Here is a 10,710-nt window from a genome sequence, read left to right on the forward strand (position 1 = left end):
CCCTGTGAAAACATGCTGTAGAATTAATAGCTTCAGTGATACTTCAAAATGTTCAGCAACAGGAAGACAAGGTTGTGCTCCTCTCACTCTCCGGGAAAAAAAAATCACTATAATGAATGAACTAGATATTTTTGCCTGGTGTTCAAAGTCTCTTTTTAATGTATAGCCTGTGCTGAAGAATACATGTATATAAATGGAGTGTTTCGAAATACTGAGAGCTTGCTATATCCATAACAATTGTTTAAATATATGGATCCTAACTAGTACTGCAGGCGAAAACAAAATCTTTACGATATATACGTATAAGTTGAGCAGACAGTATCATTTTTGTATTGTTCCTTCATGTAATTTTTCATTAAAGGAATTTTTGTCATCACACACACACACACACACACACACACACACACACACACACACACACACACACACACACACACACACACATTCCAGTTAAGAGACTTTATAAAACTGGAAGTTTAATCATATTAACTCAAACTCAGACTCAAAAATAAAATACCAAGACACGGATGCACCACTACACAGGACGAGAAACAGTGCAATACAATAAAGAACAGACCATAATTATGCAGCAGATAAAGGAACTTAGCAGATGATAACTGTAACGAAAAGACCACATTCAAATAGTTGAATCTATTTATACACACAAAACGGCGGCTAACACATGCTCACGTTTATACACAGACACGCATATAAGCAAAAATACAAATATATAAAGGAATAAAAATACACAACTAATAAATCAAACGAAGAAGACATACCTACTCAATAATACATGCAAACATCACGTATTTAGGTAATCTGTCCCGCAAACGTACATGCACATCCCCTCACACACACACACACACACACACACACACACACACACACACACACACACACACACACACACACAGCGGGTGGCAATATCATGTGTTATCCCAAGGACCTGAGACAACATCCTAGGCGACACACCACGCTCAGTGTGTGTGTGTGTGTGTGTGTGTGTGTGTACATATTTTCTGGTTGGTGTGATTGAGATGATAATAATTACGGGATGAGAGGGGAGGAAACTGACCAAGGAGACTGACAGATGAGGGAGATAAGAGGGAATGGGTGAACAGGAAAGAAAAAAGAAGCGGGGAGCCGGGGACGAGGACTGGAGACAGGAGGACTGAACGTGAGAGTGTGAGGATATTAAGATTCTTGAGAAGACGAAAGGTTGGAAAGTTGTGAAGGGCAATACTTGGAAAAGGTAAGAGGAAAGACTGGGGACGAGGTGGAGATATTTGAAGGAAAATGAGGACAGGAATACCATGAACAGGGAGGGGAAGAACTTAAAGATAAAAGAGATTGACGTGGGAAAGTAACAATGGAATCAATAGTAAAGGGTATGAGCAGGAAATGTTGAACATATTAAGAGAGAGAGAGAAAAAGGGGAGGTTTATATATAAATAAATTCATGACAAATACAGACACACACACACACATACACACACACACACACACACACACACACATATACGAGTATATATATATATATATATATATATATATATATATATATATATATATATGTGTGTGTGTGTGTGTGTGTGTGCGTGTCCGATTCTGGGCATAGGCTTCAGAGCCTGCTCCCAAGGCCCGGTAGTCCTCCTCCATACCATACACCTCTACATGTCACCACTTCGGCTCTAACACCCACCGTCCATATTGAAGACATGCTAGGGCTGTCTCATACAGGACTGGTATTAGCGGCAGGTATCTATACGACATCAGTAGATCAGTAAAGTCTGATTTTAGGAAATTCAAATCCTTAAACTGTTCACTGTTCAGGCGGGCATTTGAACCTGGGACCGGTAGGACTGCAGGCCACCTCTCTACCGATTGAGCCACCGTCTTCCCCTACATAATATGAATTGCCTAATTGAAGAAGTTACAGAATATAATAACCCACTGTACTTAGGTTTTGTTCATTACGAAAAGGCCTTCTACTTAGTGGAGCATAGAGCAATTATAAATTCACTGTGGGAAGAAGTAGACAATAAAGGAAATTGTAAAACTCCTCCAAAAAATATAAAAAGAAGGAACTGCTACAGTAAAATTATATAAAGATTTAGAAGAAATTAACTAACCGCATCCCGACTGATTTTTCACCACTGCCCCCCTCACCCCAGCAGATTTTCGATTTTTTTTTTTTTTTTGCTAATACCTCCGCTTTTTATGAGAGACATTGGAAAATGCCAATAAAAGTGCTCAGCTGAGCTTATAAGTGCGTTATACAGGTGTCCCCCTGAATACCTTGTACCGTCTTCTATGGGGCCTGCTCCAGAGGAAACGTTTTCTATGGGAGGGGTAACTATTCCAAAACCACTCAGAACAGGTAACTATTTATTTATTTGGTACGAATTTATATGTAGTACAAGAGTATATTGGTTTTCACACAATAATATAGGCAATATAAGCATTGTTTCACTCACCAAATACATCAACATACCTCACCTTCTTTACGATGTTACCGCCTCATCACTTCTGCTTGTTTCTTCCTCTGGTTTGCTTTTTCCTTTGTCCTTCACCTCGGGAATCACTTTCGCCTTGAATTTCGTCATCATAGAGACCATGGCAGGACATGTCTTTATTAGCTAGATCACTGCTAACAGGTGAGTTGCCAAGAAAATGGTGTGTGTGGGGGGGGGGATGGGGGTCAGGCTGGGCCAGGCAGTATACCCACCTGACGACAGGTAGAGAAAGGTCTCCCACATATGCCTACCAAAAATCACCCGTGAAACTTGAAAAATGTGCAAATGACGGACCTTGCAATTGCAAAGCGTATGGATATGTCATCGGTGTCACCGTGATAAAACGTGGTGACGTATCCATATGTCAACAGGATGCCTTGGGTTAAGATTGAGAAAGCGTGCATCAAGGAGATATGATATCACCAATATTTTTTAGAGTATGCATTTAAAGCATTTTCTGAAAGTTTCGCTCGGAGAGCAAAGGACTAAACATAGATGGAGGAAATGTAAACTATTCAAGATTTGCAGATGGCAATGTTCTGATCTCAGAAACAGCAGAGATATTGCAAGAAATGTTTAATCATTCAACAGAGAAAGTTTAAGAGCAGGACTAAAGAACAACTGGTGTAAAACTAACTAATGTTGAAACCAAATACCCCAGAGAGCATCATCAAAATAAGAGACTAAATTTTTGAGGTAGCTGAGGAGTACAGTTACTTGGGTCAAACCCTAAAACTAAGTAAAATCCATCTTGGGTAAGAGAGTTGACTAAAGTCAAAGACATTACAGAAGTTCTATCATCATCATCATCCAATCCTACATTGCCCCTCGAGGAGCGTAGGAGCCCGGGGCTAGGCAAGTTGGTCCTGACATTTAATTTGAAAGTAACCAGTCTTATTCATCCCTGAGTGGCATTATGTGAGCAATAAACCCCAACTATCCCATGGATATAAACCTTCACCGGCTTAATCCGACTGGAGCGCCGAAATCACCCACTAAACCACCAGGTGCCCAAATTTGATTATATGGTTACCACCCAGCATAGTAAATGGTTTCCTCGTGTACAGGAAACCATTTGGCTTGTCACTCAGTGTAAAGTCACCCACAGGCAGAAGGAAGAGGAAAGAATGAAGGAAAGAAAGACTGAAGAGGAATGTAAAGTCACCCGTAGGAGAAAGGAGGGGAAAGAATGTAGGAAAGAATGATAGAAAAGGATGAAAGGAAAGAAGGATGGAGGAGAGGAAAGGGCAAGCACACATGGAGCAGCGCTGCATGGAGAGAGTGGATAATGAGTGCTCTCACCTACCACTTACAGAAGTTTTAAAACATAAATGGAGGTGGGAAAGTCATGTAGCAAGAATGTGCGATTAACAATGGAGCAAGAGGCTGAATGACTGGATTGCAAGAGATTGCAAGCGAAGCAGAAAAAGGTCAGACAGGAAGTGGAGAGATAAGACAGAAAAGTTTGAAGGCAAAACCTGGCAGAGATTGACTCTGGAAAGACGATTGAGGGAGGCCTTGTTCAGTGGACTTTAAATGGCTGATGATTATTATATCTATCTATCTATATATCGATCTATCTAAACCAATATCTATATCCAGCTGTCTCAATCTATCTATATCTATCTCTGTCAATATATATATATATATATATATATATATATATATATATATATATATATATATATATATATATATGTGTGTGTGTGTGTGTGTGTGTGTGTGTGTTAGGTGGGGGTGCCCATCATCCTCTCACACAATGTAGAGGTGCCATATTATCTCTACACTGAGTGACAAGCCAAATGGTTTCTTGTACCCAGGAAACCATTTACTCCGCTGGATAGTAACCATATAACTAGGGTTTCTGGCAGGGTTAAGTGTCCCCCAGGTTCCCTATCCAAAATCACTTCATCATGAGAGTCGTTTCAGAGAGCCCCAGAGGGCCTAATACCTGCCCAGGGCCCCAACCAAATGGGCAGATTCACGTGGCCACGTGGAATGTGAGAGGTGTGAATGAGGAAAGCAAGAGGGTGAAAGTGGTGAATGTGTTAAAGAATGCGAGATATGCCGTGATGGCATTGTGTGAAACAAAGTTGAAAGGGTGCGAAGTGGAGGAGTGGGAGGGTGTGAAATGTATAAGATCGGGAATGAACGGGCGAGGAAGATGCAAGGAAGGAATTGCTTTGTTGATGAATGAGGTGTGGCAGAGTGGAATGAGAGACTACAAATGTGTCAGCTCGAGGTGTATGTATATCAAAGTTCAAGTTTGAGAAGGTGAAAGTGGCAGTAATTGTAGCATATACACCGTGTGAGGCTAGGAGTGAGAGAGAAAAAGACAGGTTATGGGATGAGCTGGGTGAGGTAGTGGGAGAAATGCCCAGGAGCTATAAGGTGATTGTAATGGGGGATATGACTGGAAGAGTAGGCACTGGTTCTGAGGATATCATAATGGGTTGTTATGGAGTACCAGGAGAAAATGATAATTCGAAGAGACTAAAGGATAGGTGTCAGGAGAGGAGGTTGTGCATTTGTAACACGTATTTCAAACACAGAGATGCACATAAATATACATGGTATAGAGAAAATGGGGATCGTGTTGAAAGAGGCCTGATTGATTTCGTGCTCATAGAGAGGTCGATGATGGGAATGGTTGTTGATACGAGGGCCGTGAGAGGACAGTGTGGAAGTCTGTCAGATCATATGATTGTGGTATGCAAAATCAAGCTGAGAGGAGTGAGGTGGATCAGGGGAGAGAGAGGAACAGTCATGGAGAAAGATTGAAAGTTGAGATGCTGAGCATCAAAGAAATGGCAGATGATTACAGGACCAAAGTAAAGGAGGAGTCAGAAATACTGAATTGGAATGAAATGGATCTGGACTGCCTGTGGAATGCATATAGGAATTGCTTACTTAGGTATGTAAAGTGGTGTGTGTGGTGTGGCAAGAGTAACAACAAAGATGAAAGTTACGGCATGGTGGGATGAAGAGGTAGAGAAAGCGGTGGAGGAAAAGAGGGAGAAGTGGCCAAAATGGTTACAGAACAGGGGTTCAGTTGAAATAAGAACTGAATATGTTGAGAGCAAGAAGCACGTAAAGAGACCAGTGAAGAGGAAAAAGAAGGAGGTAAATGACGATCTAGGATGAAAAATGAATGCGAACTACTCTGAAAATAGAGTTATTCTGGAGAGAGGTGCGGAAATGTAGAAGTGAAAGCGGTAAGAAATGGGATGGTGTGAAGGATGCAGGTGGTAGATTATTAACTCATGGAGATGAAGTAAGGACCAGATGGAAAGAATATTTTGAAAGCCTGATGAATGGGAATAGAGAGAGCAGAGCGGCTGTAAACATGATTGGTTTTGGGGGTGTGCAGATAAGGAATGCAGTGCCAGAAGACGTGACACTCGCACAGGTGAAGAATGCTGTGAAGTGGCTAAAAAATGGGAAAGCAGCTGGGGTTGATGAGATGTATGCAGAGATGCTTAAATGTAGTGGAGAGAATGGAATGAAGTGCTTGTTGGAGATATGTAAGAAGGCATGGATGAGAGAAACTGTGCCTGCAGAGTGGAAAAAGGCTGTGATTGTACCCCTGTACAAAAGTAAAGGTGAACGAAGTGAGTGTAAGAATTATCGTGGGATAAGCTTACTGAGTGTGGTAGAGAAGGTATATGGAAGAATTATTATAGAGAAAGTAAGAGAGATATCAGAAGTCATAGTGAGTGATGAACAGGGTGGCTTTAGGAGTGGCAGAGGATGTGTGGACCAAATATTTGCAGTGAGACAGATAGTAAAGAAGGCTTGTGAGAAGGACCATAAGGTGTTTATGGCATTCATGGATCTGGAAAAAGTATATGACAAAGTGGACAGAGAAGGATTGTGCAAAGTTTTGCGCATGTACGGAGTAGAGGGTAAGCTGTTTGGTGTCGTCAAGAGTTTTTATGATGGTAGTGAAGCATGTGTCAGGGTTAATGGACATCTAAGTGAATGGTTTACAATCAGTGTGGGCGTGTGACAAGGTTGTATGATGTCTCCATGGTTGTTCAATGTATATATGGATGGGGTAATGAGAGAAGTGAAAACACAAGTAATGGAGAGAGGGATGGCATTGGTAATGAATGGTGATGGATGGAATATCTCAAATTTGTTGTATGCTGATGATGCAGTACTGGTTCCAAGTACCGGACAAGAACTTGGTAGGCTAGTGCAGTTTTGCTGATGTCTGTAAGCGTCGTGCCTTGAGAGTAAATGTAGAAAAGAGTAAAGTGATGGTTATTGAGAGAGATGGTGACTCCCAGTGCAATGTTACAGTGAATGGAGAGAGACTGGAATTGGTGAGAGAGTTCAAATACCTGGGTACAGTGATAGAAAAGAGAGGAAAATGTGCAAAAGAAGTTGAAAGTAGAGTGACACAAGGAAGATAACTAGCTAGTGCAATGAAGGCCTTGATAAGAAACAGAGGCTTGAGTGTTGCAGCTGCACGAGGCTTACTTGAAGGAGTGTTAGTGCCAACTTTAACATATGGATGTGAGACTATGATGTGGCATGAAAATGAAAAGTCAAGAGTAAGAGCAGTGGAGATGGGACTGCTGAGGAATGTATGTGGAGTAAAGAGGGTGGATAGGATACGAAATAATATGATTCGTGAAAGATGCGGAGTGAGGAAGTCGGTGGACACCAGAATTGAAGAGAGTGTACTGAGCTGGTATGGTCATGTGGAGAGAATGGATAACAATAGAGTGGTGAAGAAGGTATATCTGAGCGAATTCGAAGGAGGGAGGAGGCGAGGTAGGCCAAGGAGAAGGTGGAGAGATATGCTGGATGAGTGTATGAGGAAGAGAGGTATGGAAGTCGGTGAGGCTAGGGAACTGACAGGAGATCGAGCTGGCTGCATGAATTTTGTGAGGAGATATGCATGATCAGGGATTTTTGGCACCCCTTTTTAAAGTGCCAGCGTCTGGATTGACTCTGTCGGATACGATATGTGAAGCTACAGAACGTGGTGAATGTTTTTGGCGTATCTGATAGAGTCAGGATTCCGGGGGCTTGAATAATGAGTGAATGGAAGCGTGGCCCATTGGATTGGGCAATTTTGGGCTGTCTGGACGTTGCTACTCCTCACCCTGCCCTTGGGTGGGAAAGGAGGTCCGGATGATGCTGATGGTGATGATTATATATATATATATATATATATATATATATATATATATATATATATATATATATATATATATATATATATATATATATATATTGCCAGACGCCTCAATCCCGTTCGGGGTGACCACAAACAAATCGCCTCCACGTCTCCCTGTCCCCCGCCATTCCACTGCCCTGCTCCCAACTCACACCCCCATCTCTCATATACCTCTCCACTCCATCTCTTCATCTCATCCTCGGCCTCCCCCTCCCTCTCCCCCCCTCGACCTCACTCACATACACTCTCTTCGTCAGTCTTTCACCCTCCATCCTCTCCACATGGCCAAACCACCTCAGTGTATTTCTCCTAAAGCCTCCTATCACATCCACGTCCACATCACAACACTCATTTACATCCTCATTTGTCAGCCTGTCGCTCCATGTGACTCAACAGGCTCCTCTTAAATAACTCATTTCCACTGCTCTCACTCTTGATTTGTGCCCTTCCAACAACGTCCAAGCTTCACTTCCATAGGTTAGAGTTGGTATCACAATACTGTCATGCAGTAACTTTTTCACTTCCATGCTCACTTCCCTGTTTCTTATCACTGCTTTCAAGGAACCAGCAACCTTTCTTCCCTGTTGTACCCTTTCAGGCACTTCACCCTCCAAACCTCCATCCTTACTCACCACACTACACAAGTACTTACACGTACTCACATTTTCCAATTCCTCACCATCCAACCTCGCTGTACATTCACTGACTTCACCTCTCTCAAAGACCATCACTTTACTCTTCCCTACATTCACCTTTAGATTCCGTTTCTTAGACACTCTCCCAAACTCATCATATATATATATATATATATATATATATGATCATTATATCATCCGAACCTCCTTTTCCACCAAAGGGCAGGGTGAGTAGTAGCAATGTCCAGACAGCCCAAATTTGTCCAGTACAGTGGGCTACTTTTCTATTTGCTCATCATTCAAGCCTCCGAAATCATGGCTCTATCTGATATGCCAAAAAAATTCACCATATTCTGTACCTTGACGTCAACGAATCAGATAGAGTCAATCCGGACGCTGTCAAGTTAAAATGAGGTGCCAGCTCTCTGATCAAGCACTTCTCACAATATTCATCCAGCCAGCTCGATCTCTTGTCAGTCTCCAAGCCTCTCCAACTTCCAAACCTCTCTTCCTCACATACTCATCCATCCTATCCCTCCACCTTCTCCTTGGGCTACCTCTCCTCCTCCCTCCTTCAGAGTCCTCAGATATACCTTTTTCACCACTCTATTGTTACCCATTTTCTCCAAATGACCATACCATCCCAGTACACTCTCTTTGATTCTGGTGTCCACAGACTTCCTCACTCCATATTTTTCACGAATCACATTATTTCGTACCCTATCCACCCTTTGTACTCCACATACATTCCTCGGTAGCCCCATCTCCTTTGCTTTCACTCTTGACTTTTCTTTTTCATGCCAAACCATTGTCTCAGCCACATGTTAAAGTTGGCACAAACACTCTTTCATGTAAACTTCATGCAAGAGCACACTCAAGCCTCTGTTTCTTATCGAGGCCTTCATTGCACCAGCTACTTTCCTTCCTTGTGTCGCTCTACTTTCCACTTCTTTTGCACATTTTCCTCTCTTTTCTATCACTGTACCTAGGTATTTGAACTCCCTCCCCAATTCCAGTCTCTCTCCATTCACTGTAACATCGTGCTGGGAGTCACTTTCCCTCTAAGTGACCATCACTTTACTGTTTTCTACATTTACTCTCAAGGCACGATTCTCACAGACATCAGCAAAACTCTGCACTTGTCCAGTATTTGCAAGGAGTACTGCATCATTAGCATACAATAAATATGAGATATTCCATCCATCACCATTCATTAACAATACCATCCCCCTCTCCATTACTCGTGTTTTTACTTCTCTTATCACCCCATCCATATCTATATATTGAACAACCATGTGGACATCACACAACCTTGTCGTCCGCCATTGTATATATGTCATCATCATCAGCCGTTTGAGTTTCCACTGCAGGACCGGTCTATCCTGACCAAAGTGGGGACGATACAGTCTATGTATCTCTAACAAGTGGCATAGGCTGTCTAGTGAAGATTGTATGCTGCGTGAGAAGTGCTTGTAAGCATGATTGTAGTGTTGGAGTGGCTTTGGATATGTGTAGTGTGTGAACCAAGTGTAATTGGCACGTGCAAGCAGACTGGGTGCAAACATACTTTAAAGCACACGACACTGGTTCAACCACAGCACCCCTTATGTCCAACAAGGCAGTACGTGGCAAGGTGAACCTTCCCAAAATTTATTATTTTGGCGGGGCGCAAACCCTCGTTCTCCTATCTACGAAAACACACACTCTAACACACACACACACACACACACACACACACACACACACACACATATATATATATATATATATATATATATATATATATATGCAAACACTGGCAGATATTAGTGACCAACACTGGTTCAATAAGGGCCATCCAAACACAACTTGACCCCTACTCGACCTGTCGAATGAGAGCTCCTAAAAAGAGAGGCAATCAGTCTTTAGAAGATGGGCACAACAATTAAAAACTTTGCTGAAACAAAGAAACCCAGTGGAGCCCAGTAACCTTGGTAACATCCCAAACGCTCTTCAAGTGGCAGATCTCGATGTTACATTTACTATTGTAAAAAATTTTCAGGCCATCCAAACTCTAAAAAAGAACAAAAGCACTGACCCTGACAGCATACCATCTGAACTAATCAATGAGGGTTGACAGCTACTCCTCCAGCTCCTCCGTGATCTAATACTGTGAAATTGGAACCAAGAACGATTGCCATCAGAATGGATTACTTCCGATATTGCAATCATCTATAAGAAGAAAGGGTGAGCTCATAATCTGACAACAGCAGAAGTACCTCCTTCCTTGTAAATCACAGCAAAAGTAGCCAAGATAATTTTATCAAGACAGATAAAACATCTGACTGAGTTAACACTTCCTGAAACACAACGTAGATTTCCAAAGAAA

This window comes from Coenobita brevimanus, chromosome 105 (assembly GCF_032717465.1).
Source record: "Coenobita brevimanus isolate Jiangsu-jjx chromosome 105, ASM3271746v2, whole genome shotgun sequence".
Lineage (NCBI taxonomy): Eukaryota > Metazoa > Arthropoda > Malacostraca > Decapoda > Coenobitidae > Coenobita > Coenobita brevimanus.